The sequence below is a fragment of the Mustela putorius genome, unplaced genomic scaffold (genome assembly GCF_011764305.1).
Source record: "Mustela putorius furo isolate JIRA1106 unplaced genomic scaffold, ASM1176430v1.1 tig00000145_pilon_pilon_pilon, whole genome shotgun sequence".
Lineage (NCBI taxonomy): Eukaryota > Metazoa > Chordata > Mammalia > Carnivora > Mustelidae > Mustela > Mustela putorius.
Window position 1 is genome coordinate 27,460,044 of NW_025421294.1, and position 20,235 is coordinate 27,480,278.

The 20,235-nt window shown below is 51.1% G+C and overlaps 1 protein-coding gene across 1 annotated transcript in view; it reads left to right on the plus strand.

Annotated features, from left to right (window-relative positions):
- Positions 1 to 20,235, plus strand: part of FSTL4 (follistatin like 4) — a 408,238-nt gene that overhangs the window by 240,455 nt on the left and 147,548 nt on the right. The gene's annotated exons all lie outside the window — the stretch shown is intronic.

A 20,235-nucleotide genomic window follows, 5' to 3' on the forward strand; every position in this document is an offset into this window, starting at 1 on the left:
GAGAGGGGAGAGCACCCGGGCCCTCCCCCGGGGGGGTCCCCAGTCTGGAGGAGACAAGCAAGCAAGGGGTTCTCAGAGGGGAAGGGCCAGGGATCTGAGAGCACAGACCGGAAGGAAGTGAGGAACTGCACGGACCATCCATCCCATGTGCTCTGGCTGGCCCTGCTCTGAGGCTCATAATGCCCATCTCGGGTACTCTCTCTTTCCTCCCTGCGACCCACCGGTGATTTTGATCTGGCCACACTGACCAGCAACTTGCAGGGCCCTGCCTGTTCCCAGTGCACCCCAGCTCCACACTCAGGCCCACTGGGCTTCCAGACTCCAGGGCTCATGCAGCAACGACTTCACCCCTCACTGTAAAACAAACCCAAAATGGAAAAGAAGACTAAGTGACCTTTTTTTCACACAGCTGTGTGTAAGTACACTATAGTATGGACTCCTACATTGGGCTAGGTGATGTGCCCCCATGGTCTCATTTGCATGCTCTGAGTCCTCATAAAGGTCCCAAAGACTGCGTAAGCCCAAGAATGTGTGCAACGTGTCATGGAAGGCAGGGCCAGAGCAGACTACCGCTGCTGCCCCCAGAGTGCATTCCACTCTCCTGCTGCCTAGTTACCCCCATTGACTCAGCAATGGTCCCCCCATTGGCTTCTCCAGCGTTGCCCCCTGGACATGCTTGGAAAGTCTCCTGAAATGGCTGAGGGCCTCCCACCTGTCCTCTCTGGCCTGGCCTCTCCCCACAGAATGTGGCTGGCCCTGAAGTCAGGGGCCTGGGTTTGGTCACCAAGAATCTTCAAAACATGTTCCTTCCTCTAAATCATAGTTGCACCCTCCGAGTTCCTCCTCTCAGATGGTATCCCCTCCCGAATCTAGGCTCACTGCCCACTGGCGTAGACCCATAGCACGCAGGGAGGCCATGGTTGGTGATGACCAGCTTATGCTGGGCCTGGCACACAGCAGACATTCAGTACATGTTTGTGATGAACTCTCTAGTTAGTAAGAATTCTTTTGCCAGGTAAATTAATCCTCCCCCTCATTTCTGCTTTGCAAGACAATCTTTCAGTTGTGAAGCCTTCCTACAGCAGGACTGCCTCGGCTCTTTGTTGTAGAGAGGATTTGCGGAGTGAGTCATCACTGCTGGCCATGACCCTGAAGCCCCCTTGAGATGCAGGCCCCCATGCCTCTGGGACACGCCTTGAACTTCTTCCTCCTCAAAAATAAAATGCACCCCCATCCTGCGGTGGCTGAAGAGGCCTGGCCATGTGCCCTCATGGAGTCTCAGAGAGTTTCCAGTGCCTCCTCCCATAGACCAGGGCACAGCCTTGGCTCTTGGCCTCATGGTCTCGGGAAGGCAAAGGAGATCTCAGACCAGCACACACATAAAAGGGAATGTTGGGTCTAAAATAAAGAAGTAGAAACCCTTTCTTGGTCATTAAAGCCTGAATAGATGGAGGGTTTCTTTACAATGAAATTTGGCTTCACCGTTGCTAGTTCTTAGTGTCCACGAGATCTTGGCACGCCTCCGAAGGCCAGTTCGGTCATATTCAATTTAGTTCTGTGCTGAGTACTGCTCATTTGTTCTCTCTCTTCAAAACTCAGTGAGGCGTCTGGGCGGATGTGTTAACTAGGGCACCCAGGCATCTAGAGCGCGTCCCCTCCGCTGTTCTGGGTACACACCTAGTGGCGGCGGCTGCCACCTGTCCGCGTGTTCTGTCTTTCCCCTCTTGCCGCTTGCAGACTCCTCACCAGCAGCTGCTCCAGACCTGAGACTGCTGCTGGCTGGAGGCCTTCCTAAATTCAATTAGCAGCAGACAGAGCCTACGTCAGCTGCACGGGCGCCAGCAGGCACAGGGCAAGAACAAGGCCCATGCCAGCATGCGCGGTGACATTTCCCATACCCGCACAGGCACACACATCGCTGCTGTCACTTGGTTGCCATCAGACTGTTCACCATGGGGTGGAAAAAATGGGGCTCCTGGGGCTTCAGGGACCTGAGATCTGCATGGGCGCAGCCATGGCCTTGGGTTGACCAGAATGTCACAAAGCCATCAGCTAGAGGGCTCATGCCATGCCCACTTAGGGTACACCGATACCTATACATGGTCCCCTTGATTACCTGCACCGCGCCCAGCCCTTCACTGGCCCACTCCCCTGGGCTCCATCTTGGACCGCGGGAGGGAGGAGTCCAGTCTCTGGGCACAGCACTTTGGTGGTGTCTCCCTGGGAAGGCAAAGCATATCTACACCCAGGGGTAACAAGCAGGGCCAGCTGCTGGGTGACCACAGGGCTGCTGGGAGCTGAAAGCACAGAGACCTCTGCCTGGGTCCCCAGTGCTTTCCATGATGTCCTCTCCGTTCAGAACTTCGATGCACACTCTGCCAGAAGAGCCCAGATTCCTACAGAATCCATCCTACTCTGAAAACATTCATGAGGGCCCCTTGCAGTAACACCTGATCAGGGATTTTGCTCCCCTGAGGTCCGGGGCCAAGCTTATGGGTGTGAGGTTCCATCTCCTTCTTCCTTGCTACCCTACTAAGGGCAGCCCACCCAGTCCAGGTACTTCCCGTGCTCCCCCCACACACACCCCAGTATCATTTTTCTCATTCCTTAGGATAGTGCTACATAATTTGGGTGGCTTTACAGAAGGACGAATTAAGCCTGGCTCTGAAGGAATGAGAGAGCAGCGTGAGGGCACACAGCAGGAGAGGAGCCTGCCCACAGTGCAGGACATCCCAGACTCCCTGTTCTCCCAAGTCCAATCGTAGGCTTTCTGCTCTGTTCGTCAGTAGCTCGGATCCTCAGCAGGGGGCCCCCGCACTACCCAGCATGTTTGGGGTTCCTGCCACTGCTCAGAAGCAGTGAACTCTGGAAGGATCTTGTCCAATCCACGGCACTGCTTGAACAGTCTGTGCAGGAAGGCCGCGAGTCTGTAGGAGTGCGTGCGTGTGTCTGTATATGTGAGTGCCTGTGTGCAAGGATCACCACAGCCTCCACTGTAACTGTCAGGTGGCAGATCTTTCCAGAAAAACTTCCAGAAAGGGTTGATGTCTCAGTTTATGGGTTCGGTTGCCCCCCACTCCACTCCACCAAGCCCTTGTCACTCTAACCTGTGCCCCATGCCCACTCTCTCAATACCCCAGAGAGGGGAGAGAAGAGCTCACCCCCTTTGGGGTGTGGAAGGAGCCCAGTGTGTACCCCCTCAGACTGGGCAACCGTCTGGGTCCAGCCCACCTGCAGACCTCAGCTTTCTCCTCTCCAAAGGGGTTGTTTGTCACCAAGAATTATCTCTGGAGTAGAAAAAAAAGCTCCAGAAAAGTTCCCAATGCTTCTTCTCACAGACCGGAAGACAAGCACTCGGCACTCCATGGCTTGGCTGTGAATAGCATTTGTAAAGCCTAGAAACATAAACCCCAAATACGGAGCTAACCCAAATGCACTCTCTTTCTACTGGGCTGGGCTAGAGGGGCAGTGGCTGGGGGGTGAGGGTAGGGGGTGGTATTTGTTGTGGGGATGGGGAGAGAATTTTGCAAAAGATGGCTGAATTCTTCTCTTCCACACTGGAGAGTTCATCCATAATGCCGAACACCAAAAAAAAAATAGGAAGTAGAATGCTTTTTACATAAATTCAAAAATAATCAAGTAGAAATAGTGAGAGAGAGTGCTTCCAAGAAACAGAAATGGTAGTAAGGGAGCAAAGGCTTGCTGTTTTTTATTTTAAAAAATCTTGACTAGTTGACTCTTTAAGTTAGGAGCTGATGTAACTTGTTTGAAATAGAACTTTTTAAAGTATATTTAAAATGTAAACATAGAAGAAAGAGTAAAAATCATCCTGAAAGAACTAAATACTCTTTATAAAAAGAGTATTTAAAAAAAAAAAAGTCAAATGGAAATTACAGGGGAAAAAACCACAGTGGAGAAAACTATACACATTCAGATAAAAGATTGACAGAGGGCAGGTACTGGTAGTTGCCTTCCAATATCCATCTCTCCGCCACCTTCTTAAGTCACAAAAGCTCTGAGTTACCTGGCCACATTGCCATTCAGGCAAAAGACTGCATCCCCCAGACTTCAGGATTCCTAAGTTGGCCGTGCAGATAAGTTCTAGCCAATCAGATGAAGCAGATGTGCTCTGAGAGATTTCCAGAAGGCTGTCGTATGGAAGAAGGGCCATGTTCTCCTTCTTCCCTTCCGCCATATTGCCGCCTGGAAGGAGAGTGTGTTGGCTAGTGCAGCAGCTCCATCTTGGACCCAGAGGATGGCAGAATGAAGAACTGGGATGAACCCAGGTCTGTGACAAGTTGGGAGAGACACCATGCCAGCTCTGAATTTCCTCCTTCTAGATTCCTTTACCTAAAAAGATAGCAAAAACTTATCATTTGTTTAAGTCACCCTTTGGGGGCCGCCTGTTACGGCAAAATTAATCTTACCTGATGCTGAAGAGATTCTGGCTACAGGATCAAAATAGGAACCAAACCTTGAGAGAAACCTAAAGAAGGAGGAGGTGGGGGGGCATGAAGAGAGGTGCTTGGGCTTGAGAGCCTGGGCTGGAAGGAAGGCTTGCCTGAGTGCGGTATGGACCCAGCCTGCAAGAGTGAGTCCTCTCAGGGCAGGACGCCATGGGAGACACCCCCCACACATTCAGAGGACCCTACCTCAAAGCCTCTAATAATCATCACCTTGGGAGCTGCATGACACCCTCTCCAGGAGTGAACATAGAGCCCACCTTGTGGGTCCTGCACCCCGTGACACCTCAGGGCTGGCAGAGAGCTGAGCTGCGCCCATAAGTTCTTAAGCACATTGGGCTCACATCCCTATAGGTCAATGGGTTTTGCACTGTTAGAAGCTCCTCAGAGAGCAGGATCTGCAAGGAGGAGGAGGCACATGGACACACGTGCACGCACAGCTCCCAACCTGGGGAGCTGCCTAGCTCTCAGTTTTGTAGTAATTGGAAGAGCGATGTGTTTCTTTCCCCTTCAGGACCACCCACAGCTCCTCTCTGGGTGTGTCGGTCTCACGCAGAGGTGGCGCCTGCACCCCAGCCTTCCCTCCGTAAGCCCAGGGAAGTTGTCAAAGGATGCGTTTCCTTGTTTTGGCCTGTGGACCTGAGAGAAGTCTTCTAAGATGTTCTGGATTCCCATCACAAACCCCACAAACCCCCCTGCCCTGTCTTTAACTGGCAGTTATTGAAAAGGCGGTGATGACTCTGATGGTTTAATTAGCTGGCCTATTGGAGGACCTTGGTTCTGCTCATTTAAGTGAGTTGATTTCAGAGCCCGCCTGTCGTCGCTAGCAGTGATAAGACCCTGTTCAGACAGGGTCTCTGTGGCAGGCTCCATGCTAGGGACTTCTTGCCATTCATTGTCCCGTGTAATCCTTAGGACTTCCCTTGTGAGCTGAACTCTGGTACCAGCCCTCACTTTTCAGATGGGGAAACTGAGGCACAGACATGTATCGTGTCCACAGCCCCTCCACAAGGAAGTGGAGGAGGCAGACCGTGGGTGAGTTCTGCTCTGTGGGACTCCAAAGTCCTGGGAAGACAGGTCGAGGATACACAGCTGAGGCTGTCCTGCTTCTACCACAGACTCACTCTCTGGAAGACTCCACAGCCCTTTCTGCCTTGTGGCTCCCACACTTAAACTCAGGGTCCCTCTAAGCTAGCAGCTTACAGCCCGCCTCCTATGGCACAGGTCTCTGCTCTTCAGGGGTCCCCGCCAACTTTTACAGGGCTTGGATCACCTCTAGGACAAGTAGCCTCAGGCCCTTTTCTGGAAGAGGGTGCCGGTGATAACCTTGACTATTCTCATCCTCTGTTCCTCTCCCTCACTTCCCAGCCAAGTGACTTGATCTCCTCCTGTGGGGATGGCAGAGGGGGCAGGGACACAAGCTCTTAAATCCCATCCTTTCCCCCTAACTCCACTGCTGATGCCCTAAAGTTTATGGGCTCCATGGCTTTATATCTTGCTATTAAAACCCACGATTTTAGAGCTTTAGAAATAAGTTATTTTTCAAAAAGCCTGTCTTCTGCAATTTGGAAGCCTTTGTTTCCAGAAAATTGTCTCTGCTGTGAGTTTTAACAGCCAAGAATTTTACACCTTTGTGTTCTGTGCACCATACTCTCCCCTGAGGCCCTAACACTCAGCCCCACGTCTAGTTTTAATGGCAGAATCTAGAAGAAAAAATAATGTGCTGAAAATGAAAAACCACCAGCTGTCATTTTGAAATACTCTCACACTCCCCTGGCAATGGCTTTGGATAAGACCGGGCCTTAGAGCCCTTGTCTTTTGAGTTGGGAGTTGACACCACTGTCTCTCAGCCCTTACCAGCTGTGGCTGCCCGTGACTCCATCATTCCAGCTGGATGTATCTGCAGTCCTTTCAAAATGGACCTGCATGCCGAAGGGTCTGTCTGTCCTGCAATTTGAGGCAATTTGGGAAATCCAGGATCAGTCCGAGGCATCTACATCTCATGAACAAGATTGGGCCTAAGACAAATGGTTTTGCCTGAAATGAGAAGCCGGCCATCTCCATCTGTGAGCATGTAAAATTGGGGTTGTTTGGGGCCCAATTTGTGAACTTGAACGAGGGCTTCTAGAAAGCTATTTGTAGAATTCATTGCTGTCTTTGGCTGCCGCTAACACATTCCATCTTCCATCTCCTCAGAATTGGGGATTTCACATTCCATGCATTCATAAAATAGAGAGCACGAGAGAGCCGAGTGTGTGACGGCTGGGGGCAGGACATCAGGGTGGGATACGGGGAGGGTGCCACCAGGAGGGACCACGGACACCACACTGGGAACTCGCCACTTGCCTCCCGTCACCTAGCACCAGGGACCACCCTTGCCTTCCTCGTCCTGGGGAAACCCTCAGAGTGATTTCCTCAGACCTGGGGGCAAGGTGGGGAGGGGTAACTCCCCATCCACAGAGTTTTAAAAGCAAAGAGAGTTTTGCAGCCGAACCCTGGTCTGCACCTCTGTTTACGTCTGCCTGCCTTAGTGTACCCTCAGTGATTAAGCCGGGTCATGGAGGAGGCCTTCTGAAGGGGTCTCTGGGAAGTGAACGTGCTGGGAAGTTGCCCAGAGCCCCAAGGCAGCTGGAGCAGGGCCCCATTGGCCCCCAGGCAGTGGTAGGGGTAGGGAAGGCTTGGGGCCAGCACAAGGAGCTAGAAAGCTCGACCAGCCTCAACTCAAGCCACAGCACATTTTGAGGGAGCTGAAGGCATCTCAGATCTTTTCCAGACCAAGGCTTTTTCAGGAAAATAAGCTTGGTACTTCTGATGGCCCCTAGGGCAACTTTCTGGATCAAAATGTAATTCGAATTTAAAAACCGGAATAGTAAAGAGAATTCATATCCTAAACTACTCTTTTATGTCCCTGGAAGAATTTGATTAATATTCTCACTTCTGAGCCGCGGTTTTCTTATCTATGAAATGGGGGTAATGCCCCATGCTTGCCTCGCAAGGCTGCTGTGATTCTCTGTAAACCCATGCGTGAACTGATTTTAGAGTATCCACAGCAGCAGAGGGAGAAAGGGTCCTACATCATGACCAGGGGGATTCTTTCTGGTAGCTCTACACCCACGAGAAAGCCCACAAAGCCAAATTTTATTTTCCGCATTAATTCCTGGCCTACAAGGTGCTATTTGTCACTGATCAGAAAGCTCCTGAGACCGTGGCCGACAAGTTTCTCAACAGAGACGGGGTCTACAGGGGTGGGAGATGACTGCTCAGGGTGTGTTTTGGCCTCTCATGGCTTGTTTTCTCCAGGAGCTCCCAGCCCTTTGACCAAAAGGCGGAATCGGGCTTGGTGCTCTGGGAGGCTGGCTGGCCAGTGCCCCTGGGACCAGCCTCTCTGAGCCAGATGTCTGCAGGTGACATTGCCACTGCCAGGGTTGTTAGCGAAAGTTGTGGACTAGGCTATCAGAGCAAGACCAGCTATGTTTGCTTTGAGCGTGTATTTTTGTCCTCTTGGGTTTAGAGAAGCAGAAGTCCCTATAGGGTAGGTAAGTGCTGATTCTAAAGCCTAGAGTCCTGTTTATGAGTGACCCATGGACACAGTGTCTGTTATTTCTAGTAAGGTCTTCTTTGGAAGCTCTTTACTAACTATAAGAATATTGGGTTGAGCAGAACACCCACCTCCCTGGCCACGATACAGGGAGGCTTATCACAGAGCTACATATTCAGAAAGGAGGCTGTTTCTGCTCCAGATCAGACCTGGTGATTATACTGCATATCATAATCTATGCTATGAATTTATAAAATGCACAGCTTGGAACTGACAATGTGAGGGGCAGTTTGTGTGACTGTAGCCCCCGGGGAGTTCTAACATGTGGCCTGTGTGGCCTCAGACGAGTGTGCGAGCCGTGCTAGAAGGAACAGGGCTCTGGGGCTGCCAAGAATGAGATTCTTCTCTCTCTGCCACATCCCATAACTATGAACTTGGGCAGGTGTCTTCCATTCTGAGTCTGTTTCCTCATCTCTAAAATGGAAAGTAGGGCTGTTTGGGGGCATTAAGTAAAATAAATGGAAAGAAAGCAGCTGGAAAGTACCAGGCTCAGAGTAGCCCTCAGTGAACAGTAAGGGTTGTCTGGTTTATCTTATGCAAGGTCCTCTCGAGGACTAAGAAGAGGACTGAGCTCGCCTGAAGGAACCTAGAGTCCAGGAGGGTTGTTCAGGGGTGGCCTTTGCCCACCCACTCCCTACCTGTGTGTCCTAAGTGGGCCCTGGACTCATGTCTGGAGTTCATGGCCAGCCCTCCCAGGGAAACAGATCTGGCCAGCCACCGAGGGGCCTGGTGCCAGTCAACTGCCAGCCCACTTACTCACATACAGATGGAATGGGGAAACAGAGGTCCTGAGACATTTGGGGGAAACCAAGAGCATCAAAGAGAGCACCAGTGGGGTATCAGGGTGGCTCAGTGGGTTGAAGCCTCTGCCTTCGGCTCAGGTCATGATCCTGGGGTCCTGGGATGGAGCCCCACATCGGGCTCTCTGCTCAGTGGGGAGCCCGCTTCCCCTTCTCTCTCTTTGCCTGCCTCTGCCTACTTGTAATCTCTGTCTGTCAAATAAATAAATAAAATCTTTTTTTAATTTTTTATTTTTTATAAACATATATTTTTATCCCCAGGGGTACAGGTCTGTGAATCACCAGGTTTACACACTTCACAGCACTCACCAAAGCACATACCCTCCCCAATGTCCATAATCCCACCCCCTTCTCCCAACCCCCCTCCCCCCAGCAACCCTCAGTTTGTTTTGTGAGATTAAGAGTCACTTATGGTTTGTCTCCCTCCCAATCCCATCTTGTTTCATTGATTCTTCTCCTACTCACTTAAGCCCCCATGTTGCGAAATAAGTCAAGCAGAGAAAGACAACTATCATATGATCTCCCTGATATGAGGAAGTGGTGATGCAATAAAATCTTTTTTTAAAAGAGAGAGAGAGAGAGAGGCTCCAAGGTGAACGAAAGAACTCCCTCCAGGTAACATGGAACAAGAGCGAAATATGTTCACCTAATAAACCCTTAGACATGAGAAGATGATGTTTTCATAAAATAAGAAAGCACTGCTGTGAAAAAGAAAAAAAGAGCAAGAAATAATTTTCAGAAATTAAAAATAGAATTGCTAAAATCTAAGATTCAATAGAAGTCAAAGGAAAAAGCAAAGAAAGTAACACATAATAGAGATCTTAAAAGACATAGAAATGGCGAGAGACAAACAGAGCCCAGGGACAGTCAAACCACAAGCATCAGTATCCACCGACTCGGCCAGACCAGTCACAGGGAGACCGGATGGGGGGAAATCAGCCAAGGAACAACAGAAGGAAAGTTCCAAGAGCCGAACTAACACGGACCTCAGACAGAAGGACCTACTGAGAAATGAGCAGGGACATGAAAGAAGATACATAGCTGCATATCTTCCTTGAAATTCCAGAACATCAAGGATCAAGAGAAGATTCTAAAAGCTTCCAGAGAAAAAAGACATGTCATCCACAGAGTCAGGAACCATTCTTACCCCCATAGGCATTGTCACCCTAGGAACCAGTGAAGTGATTGCCTTCCAATTTTTGAGGGAAAACATTTTTTCCCTAGAACCCTAAACCAAATAAAGACATTTTCAGACGTGAAAGCCCTCAGAAATTACCTTCTTTCTGACTGGAAAAAAAAAAAAAAAGCAGAGGAGGCATAAGGCAGTCAAACAGAAAAGTAATCTGTAATCTAAAAAGAAGAGCTGGTCCAAGAAACCAGAACTAATCCACATGAACTAATTAGAACTAATCCACGTGAGGCAGGAAAGGAAGTCCCAGCAATGTGATGGGTGGTGTGGGGGGCGGGGGGATGCAGTGGCGGCCCTCTAAGTCACCTGGGAGACCCACTCTCATGTGAGAAGGGGGAGACGCAAGGTTCTAAGAACATGGTCCTCAAACCAGAAAGAGGATTTCACAAAAATAAGATTAAGGGGCTATAAGGCCTGAGTGATACGATAAAGGAGAAAAAAAAAAGAAGAAATCTTAATACATTTTTTTAAGGCAGTTAAAAATTCTGGGAAGATCAAATTACCAAACAAGAATGATATGGGCAAATATTCAGCAAACTCAAGTAGGTCATCATGTTGGGTAATGGGAGGAAGGGGAAGAGAACTGTTGGATTCTGAAGCCTGCAACGGTCTCCTTCAGGCAGCACAGGTGGGTCTCCTGGGCTGGGCCAACCCTTCCCCTCAGCCCCCATCCCTGAGGCATGGGTCCCTGCGTCTTCCTGCAAGGAGAATGGTTATGTCTTTGGAGTGATGGGAATGTTCTTCATTTGCACTTTTAGGTTCAGTGAATAGGAACTTAAACTTATTACCTACAGTTCCAGAATGTAACAAAGTAAAAATTAATATTATAGTTCGTTTAAGTTAGAAGTAACAGGGAGGGATCCGGGATTGAATGTCTTCCTCGGGAAAGAAGCAGGAAAGACTCCCTAATTAATCTAAAATGGGACGTTTTGCTTTTATGATATGCATAGATTGCTTGTAAGGCTTTTTGAAAAGTCATGCCGCATTACACATCTGAAAAATTTCTATCCAACTAATTTTCACACGCTACCTCAGGCCTCTAAGAAGCCACTGCATTTTCTCTTCTGGGCCTTCCACTGTATTTTTGTTTATTTGCTGGTCTCCAAAGATGATAATTTTGAATTGCTCAATATATTTTTCTCAGCTGAAAATGTCAATGTATTTATGTAATAAAAATGCCAATATGTATGTATATACCTGGAATTAGCATAGAGATGATTAAGGCCATTCCGTGTTGATCAATAATCGTATTTGATTTAGGGTTTTTACTTTGCTCCCTTCAACCATCTTGTACTTTGATATTTATCACCACCCACTGAGATTCTGGCCTTGACTAAAGAGAAGTCGCTGGAGGAAATCCACAATCCAGCAGTTGAATTCAAGTGGTGTTGCTCTCAGAATAACAGTACAGAATTAAGTCTTACAGAGTGAATAGAAGCCCAGTAAATGGAAAGTATAGACTTAAAAAAAAGTGTCTCTTACTGCCTTGAACAGAGCAAAATAAATCTCACCAACCTGCAGCCCCCTGTTGTAAAAACTTTGTATTTCAACTCTGGGGTCAAAGCTGTCCTTCACATGTGCTAAGCAGTTTGACCAAATGTGTATTTTTGACACGTGTGGTTTTAGGAGATCTGAGATTCTCAAACCCCCTGGTACAGAAGGATGACGAGGTATTTGAAAAGTTTCCTGTGTTGCACATTCTGTGGGAAGTTGCAGGGCTGTTCACACGTTACCCGGACAGAGAGGTGACACTGGGCCGCTTCAGGCGGCCTCCACATCTGTGCTGAGCGCCCAGCCTTCTATTGGCACAGCTCATGGCCCAGAGGCAACACATCAGAGCCAGCCTCGACACTCTCTGTGTCCTCCTCACAGAGGACTCAGAGAACAGGCACATCAACTGTCTCTGTTTTTCCAGAGGGCCTGGGAAAATCTGTGCCCGGCTTTACTTTTTGCTAACTGAAAAAAAAAAAAAAAAAAAAACAGATCTTTCCAGGACTTGTGGCCTGAGCCTTTGCTATAATGCATAAAGCACATGACAGGAGCAACCTTCATCTTGATGGGATGGCAAGATGCTCCCTGGTCTGGTTCTTCTCAAAAAGAAGAAAGGGCCCCAACAGCCCTCAAAGTCTCTAGAATGATGCTAGCCACTGGGCTTTTCCAGGGAGGAAAAAGCCTCACCCTTGGAGGGTGAGGATCTGTGAGCAACCAGAAACAGGAGTCTTCTGGGGGGTGGTTAAAAGGCCAAATTTGGAGTGCCAGGTGTGCTTTGATTGCTGTAATCCAAAATCATTCAGCTTGAAGACAGGTGACCAAAGGCATAGAGGTGGCCTTGTTGTTCGAGGGCTGAGACTTACTGAGCATGCATCCTTTTTCTTTCTCAGGATCCTCAAGAAGGAGGAACTTTGAGGGCTACAGCTTAGTTATCTGAATGTAAAAGAAATTTGCCCAGCACCATGGGCTCTTCCTAACTCTGCAGCTAAATGAGCCACGTGCAGCTTGGGGAGGAGACTCAGCCACCCTGTCTGGGTTTGAACCCTTCTCCACCCCCACTCCCAACACGCTCAGCCAAAAACCCATCTAGGCTCATCGAGAAGAGCACTTCCACTTTTTTGTCTCAGACAAGAAGCTCTCCCGGGGACACCTTTAGTTCAGTAGGGTATCAGTTCAGTTCAGTTCAGTATCAGACACGCACACATAAACCTCCAAGGCAAGCGTCCTGGAGGTAACAGGTCCTCCTGGGGCCCATCAGCAGCCCTGGCCCTGGTCCTGAGCAGCTCTGCCTGATACCCGATCTATTCTGGCTGCTCCTGGTATGGCAGCCACAAAAGAACAATCCCACCCCTTCCTGTCCCAACCAGCCTGTGCCCACGTCTTCTCTATAGATCACTGCCCTCTTTTCAGTCTGTGTATGTGTGTGGGCATTGTGTGTATGTGGGTGTGTGCATTGTGTGTGCACCCGTGTATACGTGTGTGTTCAGTATTGCATGTGTTGCATTGTGTGTGCACATGTGCATGTGTGTGTGCATTGTGTGTATGTGTGCATGTGTGTTCTGTGTGTGCATATGTTTGTGCACGTGTGCATGCTGTGGGAGCGCAGAGGCCCCGTGGCACCCCAACTCTCCAGCAGCATCTTGTTTGGCAGGGCGTGCCCAGCAGGCCTTGCAGAGACCATTGCAGGCAGCTGTTCATCAAGGTGTGCTGTGTGCCCAGACCCACGGACACAGCCCCTGCTAGAGCCTACAGGCAGGAGCCGATGGCAAATGTTGTTCTTTCCTTGGGTGTGTGGAGTGATAATGTAGCGCATGAGCAAATGGACAGTCTATGTCCCTCCCGTGGTACACAGTGCTGTAAGTGAAAGACGGAGGATGCTCACATGCACGGGGTGAGCTCTGCAGGATGCCACACTTTTCCCTCCCCTGTGCTTTGCTTGACGACAGCAGTGTTCTGGTGCCTCTGCTTCCGAGCTGTCTTCACTTGGCTCCTCTCTGACCCTCATGGGCCTCTCCTCATGTCCCCACTCCTGCCAGTCTCTCTGGCTGTGTGAGGGCCCAGTGCCTTCTTCCCTCCTGGTTCCAAGCCCGTGGCTCCCTGAGCTCTGATCGATGTGGCCTCAGACTCTCCAAGACCTGCCGCCCCTCGGATGATCCCTTCCAGCCGTCCTTCCTGTACACTCACTGTCTAGCCCCAGCTGCCTGTCATTCCTGGAATCCTATGGGACCTCCTCTGGGACAGTGCTGTGCAGACAGCTCTGAAGCTGGGGAAGTCATACAGGAAGATGTGGGTGCCCAAGAGGCAGTGCTGGAGCAGCTTTGAGGCCCTCTGTGCACCTGCTGCAGGGACCTACCCCTCCGTGGGCCCAGGGTGGGGGTAGACTGCAGTGTGCTCAGTGTCTCTGGTAGGTCAATAAGAGAGGTACTCCTTTGGTACTTGTATCATGGATGGTGTTCAGAGAGGGTAAGCAGCTTACCTGAGGTCACACAGCTTGTCAGTAGTTTATCCAGGGTTTGTAGCTAGGTTTTGCTAGAGGAAAAATTCTCCACATTAGGGCTGGAAGGACAGATAGGTTACAGATGAGCAGACAGCAGGGCATGGGGTAACAGGCAGGGGCGGGGTCGGGGGGTGGGGAACAGTCTGAAGTTGATGCAAAAGTGTTGGGAGGTAGCTGTGTTCCACCTGCAGATGAGAACAGGGGAGAGAGGGAGGAGGTTCCCCGTGAAGCTTCTGTGACACTTGTCTCACCCCTCACTCCTCCCCTAGCCACACGCTCACACACACACACTCGCACACACACAAGCACACACACACACACACATGCCCTCACACACTGGCTTGGCAGGGTGTCCTGGGAACATGTGCAGGGGAAGGCCTGGCAGAGGCTTGTGGGCCTCCTTTGCTGTACTCTGAGGTCTGAGAGCAGGGGCCAAGCCTGGCTTTTCTCCCATGGGAAGCTAGCTCATAGTTAAGGACAGTCCTCTTGGCTCTGTCTCAGACTGTGGGTAGTTAATGCAGATGTGGCTGGACTCTTGCACACATCTCTTCTCCTCTAGTCGTGTAGGAGAGGAGATGGCTGAAGGAATCATTGTGAGAGCCTTTGGTCACCCTTCCCTAGAGTGTGCAGGAACATTAGTGACTAGAGGTCCCCCTGGGCAAGAACTTCTGAGGGCCTTCAGAGGTCATATACATGGCCCCCTGCAGTGGTTCTGAAGCCTGACTACACTCCCATCGACCCAGGAGTTTCCCTAAATAGAGGCCGGGGCCCCTCTCCAGGGGACCAGTGAGCCTGAGACCCCACCCGCCCTTGCTTCCAGCCGTCTCAGGGGCAGACCCTACATTTTGTTGAGTAATCTGAGTGAATTATTCCATTCTTTCTTTATGTCCTGAGCAAACCCACATCATCATTTTATTAATGTATTTGCAATTACGGTGTAATGATTTCCAGTTTAGTGTGGCCTGTGATATGGGGACACTTAATCAAATATCTGCCTGATGGGCCTTTAAGTTCTCTGGGGCCAGAAGCTTTTCCCATCAATTAAGCTTCAAAGAAATGAGTTTTAGGCTCATCTGCAACTGTATTTTTATGTTTCTTTTATGGCTCCCCTGCTTTTCTCCTGGTGTCTTTAGAGATACCGGGAAATGTGGTGTGGGGCTGAAGTATTTATGTGGTACGCAGAGAACAGGTTTATAATGGTCATTATAAAATATCAAAGTGCTTTGAAGTAGGACAATTTATATTTCCATTACAGCCATTTCATGGGTGCCCTCCTCTGTGCCGGCAAGGAAGGGGATGTTGCCCTAGAGCTGTCTGCTCTGGAAAGAGGTTGGATTTCTAGAACCTTCTATGGACCTCACCCTTGCCCCACATTCTAGAGGTCTTGGGAGTCATACCCATTAAAATGCAGCGGATTTTGCGGCCACGGGGGTGCCCCTCCTCTGTGCCATCTGAGCCATCCGAGCTGCTGACTCCTGTAACCACTCTGAGGATGGGGATTACCAGCTCCATTGCACAGATGGGGAAATGGGGCACAGGGAGAGAAGGTCTGAGCCCCTCATGCTAGGGCCTTGTGAATTCAGTTCTCTTCTCCTGCCCCCACTTATGTAAAGGAGTTGAGATTAGCTAAGGAAGGTTCCAACTGGAGGCAGAAGAAAGTCCTGTGGGCATGGAGTATCTGTGTTCAGTTAACCCAGGGGTTGTTCTCTGGCTTCCTGGGCTCGGGGCAGAGGGAAGCACATGTCTCACTAGGAGCCATGGTAGACAAACGTCCCATATGGAACTTTTGGTCATTCCTTCGTTTATTTGTCTTGTGCTTGCTGTGCACTGATCACTTGCTATGGTCCCCCTTGACTCTCGGACTCTGACAGGAAGGGCAAAGTGGACAAGCAGAAGCAGTGGAGATGAGAAACACTGTGCAGGGCTTGCGCGAGGCGCTCCGGGACACAGACACGTGTGAACCCAGCCGGGAGCTGCAGGAAGGTGACAGGCAGGCAGGCGATGTGCCAGCCAAGATGCAGGCATGGTGAGGAATTTGCCAAGTGGGGCGAGGGAGGGCTATGGTGCCACGGCCCAGAGGTGATCCTGGGCCAGTTCGAGACGCTGACGTGGCTCAGGTGTGTGAGCTGGGTGGGGCCACTTGAAGCCGGACAGCTGCAGGCCAAAGGGACTTTGCCCTGAGGCAGTTGGGCTCCCCCAGAGATCCCTCCAGCTGCTGAGTAGAGGGAGATTGGGGGGACACGACTGGAGTCTGAGCACTAGCCAGGGTAGAGTGGCCATCCAGGCAGTGTTGTGGGTTTCCTTGAGCTGGAACAGAGGTGGTAGGAAACACTCAAGATGCGGAAATAACCTGAGCCACGACTGACTGGCCAGGGATGGGTGGGATTTCAGGGGTGGTGTCTGACGTGTGGTTTGCACAGGCAAAAACAGCTGTGTCGGAGTGTAAAAGGAGATGCAGTCTTGCTGGCAAGTTATGCGTTGACCATGTTGAGTCCAGGTCCCGTGGGACCATGGGAAGATGTCACGCCAGGAAGGGGAGAGAGGTCTGGAGCTTAGCAGGTCTGGCCTGGGCAGTGCATGGACACCTCTCTGGTCTTCTCCTGCTCCTTCCCATGATTGTCTCCCCTTTAACCAAAGAACCTGACCCTCTGAAAGCCAGAAAGGCACTGGCAAGAGGAACATCCAGTGCCCTTGTCAACGAGGAGATATGACAGTCCCTGTGGACACCAGGGTGGGAAGATGGGGCAGGGCAAAGAGGCCATCCAGGGGACCATGCTCGTGTCCCACCCACAGGACCCACTCCCCAGAGGGCCCTGGCTTCACTAGGCTGGCACACCCCACCTGGGCCTCCAGAATCAATGCAATGGGGCACCCACTGGGGACAGAGCCTGTGAGTGACCCCAGTGGCCCCATTCTTGGGCGTTGGCAGTTTTCAGAGTGCACATTGTGGGGTGGGTTGGCTCACCCAGCTCTCATCACACCATGCCTGCGGCAGGCAGGGCCAACAGTCCCAGGCTCCATTCAACCCGGGCCCTTCCCAAGCTCACCTGTCAACCTGACATCTCCCCATGGGTGACCCAGGAGGCAGACAAGCCCAGGGATTCTGTCTCACCCTCACACACAACCTGCGACACAGACACCCTCCGAATTCCCCTGCCAGACACCCTCCACATGCACCCTGACCACCGAACACTCTCTAGGGCCGCACACACGTGAGTAACTTGTAGTGGGATCTCCATTTCTTCAACTCATATCCCCCACTCAAAAGTCAAATCCACTGATCTAGCCGATCTAGAAAAGGACACCTCTCCAGCTCTCAGGTTTGCTTTCTGATGAACGGGATGATGGTCCTTCAGCATGTGGTGCGTATTTAAAGCTGCGAGAGGCGTTTGATCTTAGCTGTAACTCGAAGCCTGAAACCCGGAGACGCGAGCTGGGGAAGAATCTCCTAAGGCAGGAGGGGCGACAGCGGTGTTCCCATGCAGCGGCCCCACTTCCTGTCCAGCAGACCCCCTCACTGTATATTTACTTTCAGTCCCACGCTATTTTTTGTGATCCATTAGTTCTTCTGAGCCATTTAAAAGCTATAATCATGGCCGTCTGCTCAGGAAGATTGGATCCTGATAAGTGGATCCAGACCCACTCATTGAATTCACTGTGGACTTGGATGCAGCTTGAATGTGCCCCAGCTAAAAAAGCAAAAAAACGCCTGCCGCCACTTCTCACTCCTCTCCTTGAAAAATAAGGCCAAGTGCGTGCACACATTAGTTATAGAGGATTCTTGACAGCCCACTTCTTAGTTGGGAAGTGTAAATTTGGCCCTGTCCTAGGATTCACGGGCCAAGCCCCCACCTAAGAATGCAAGCACAATTTCCCGTAACACTTGGCTTGGTAAGAGTGCACGGCTGGTCCAAAGGTGGCTTCCGGCCTGCCCATCCCAGCCTCACATTTGGGTGAGGACAGGCTGAGAGCTTTACGGGGCCTTACTGGGCCTTACTGGACTTTACTGGAAAGGATGTGTCTGTAGCTCCACCCCCCCACCCAGCACCTCCCTGAGGGCAAACCCACCCCAGATGCAAGGCTGAAGGACATGACTGGCCACCAGTGCTCATCTTTCCACGTCCTGGGGCCTAACCTCCTGGAGAGCAGGGCCTGCGCCTTATCCCCACTGCCCCCGATGCCTGGTCCAGGACTCGGTGCACCTACACCCCAAGTGAAATGGTGTGTCAGGACATCTCTGCTGAGTTGGGACAGGACCTCAGAACTGCTCAAGGCTGGCTGTGCTTATTCCCCACTCCTCCGGTCCCCGTCTCCTTCCCCAGCTGGATAGCCCAGCTTGCTGGAGAGGATGGAATTGGGCTTTCTGGAGCCTCCAGACAATGAGGGCTGCCAGCAAGTGGCTAGGGTTCAGAGTTCTTTGCCCCATGCCTCTGTGGCATGTGTTCATCCTGAGATCTACAGTTACGATAAGCCTGGTGGTAATTTGCGTGTTCATGAGTTCACAGAGCAGAGCGAGCTCCAGAGTCGCTGTCTCTGCCAATCCAGGTGTTCAGACGAGTTATAAATTATCTCCTGCTGTGGAGTAAAGTGCCTTCTGCTCCTTCAGTGTGAATTATCTGAAAGTCACGCTGCCTAGGATCAATGAGTCTGTCCCCAGCGGGCAAGCCTGAGACTGGGCATGGGTGTGGTGGGGATGGTAACTGCAGGAAGGGTGCCCATGGCACAGGTGTCCCTGTCCCTGACATCCCTGCTCTGACACAGCAGGCCCCAGCTGTTTTGTGGCTGTGCATTACATGCTGGAAAGCAACTTAGCACCAAAGGGCAGTTAATGCTGAAAATCAAGTTCGAGGTCTAGATCCTGATTGCCACAGCAAGGGGGTGGGTGGCCTTCTAGGAGTGGTGAACTGAGCTGTGCCCAGAAGGGTAGTGAGGATACTGCCCAGGAGAGTGCTTCAGAAGGAGGGGACTGGCTGCAAGGCCCGCAGGCCCAACCCTGCCAACCAGCTTGACTGGCCAGACATCACAGGACTGAGAAGTGTGGCTGCACAAGGGTCCATCCTGTCTCCTCTGAGCAGGTGACCACCGATGCCCATTTCTGCATCACATAAGCCAAACAGCCAGGGCTGTGGAGGTTGAGTTGCACCTGGGACTGAACCCTCATTTCAGTGCTCACAACCTTGGGAGCCCAGGATGGGCAGACTGGGGCAGAACAGGCCATGGCATGGTCTATGAGAGGCTCCTTGGGCCTTACTAACTGGCCCTGATCCCTTAGCGCTCCAAGGAGGACTCCTCTGTGCCTGGGCCCATGGCAAACCCGCACCAAGAACAGAGCACCTGGGCAGCCGCCTCCACACCAATACCTCCTCTCCAAGGGCCACCAACACCCAGCCAGGCCTGTGACATGGGGTAGTGTTCTATGGGAGGGCCTTTCTGAGCCACACCCACAGAGCCTGCCAAGGTACCTTAGCTGTGGGATAAGCGTGCACCAGATACATCTTGGGAGCTCAGCATGGGGCCATGGAGGATGCCCCAGAGCAGTGGGGACCTCCTGACCCTCAGCTTCTTCCATTCCTTCCCCTAAGGACGCTCAGCAAAGCCCGCCCTACACCCATCCTCCTCCCCAAAGACCCAGGCCTGAGCTAAGAAGCAACAGTTCCAGGGAAGATGGACAACATGGGGCCCAGCCAAAGGGATGCCCAGTCCAGGATGATTTATTGACCAGAGAGACCAGAGAAGCGACTGCTGCTCCAGGTCGGTGACCCTCTCCTGTGAACCACTCCCAGCCATGCCACTCCCTCCTCCGTGGATGCTAGCCTGGGCCTCGCCAAGGACAAAGCTCCTACCCAAAGCAACAGATAGCTTTCAGCTGTTGAGGATTCCAGATTGCCTCTGGTACATAAGCATGTTATTGGGGTGCCTGAGTAGCTCAGTGGGTTAAGCATCTGACTCTTCACTTCTGCTCAAGTCATGATCTCAGGGCCATGAGATCGAGCCCCACATCAGATTCTACTCTGAGCACAGAGTCTGCTTGAGATTCTCTCCCTCTCCCCCTCCTCGCTCAGGCTCTAAATAAATGAATAAGCATTTATTCAAGTATAACACACAGAGAAAATGAATAAATCCTAAGTGTATAGTTCAACGAATTTTCGGAGAGAACGTATCTTGCAGCCAGCTAGGGTACCAAGAAGCACCACCCT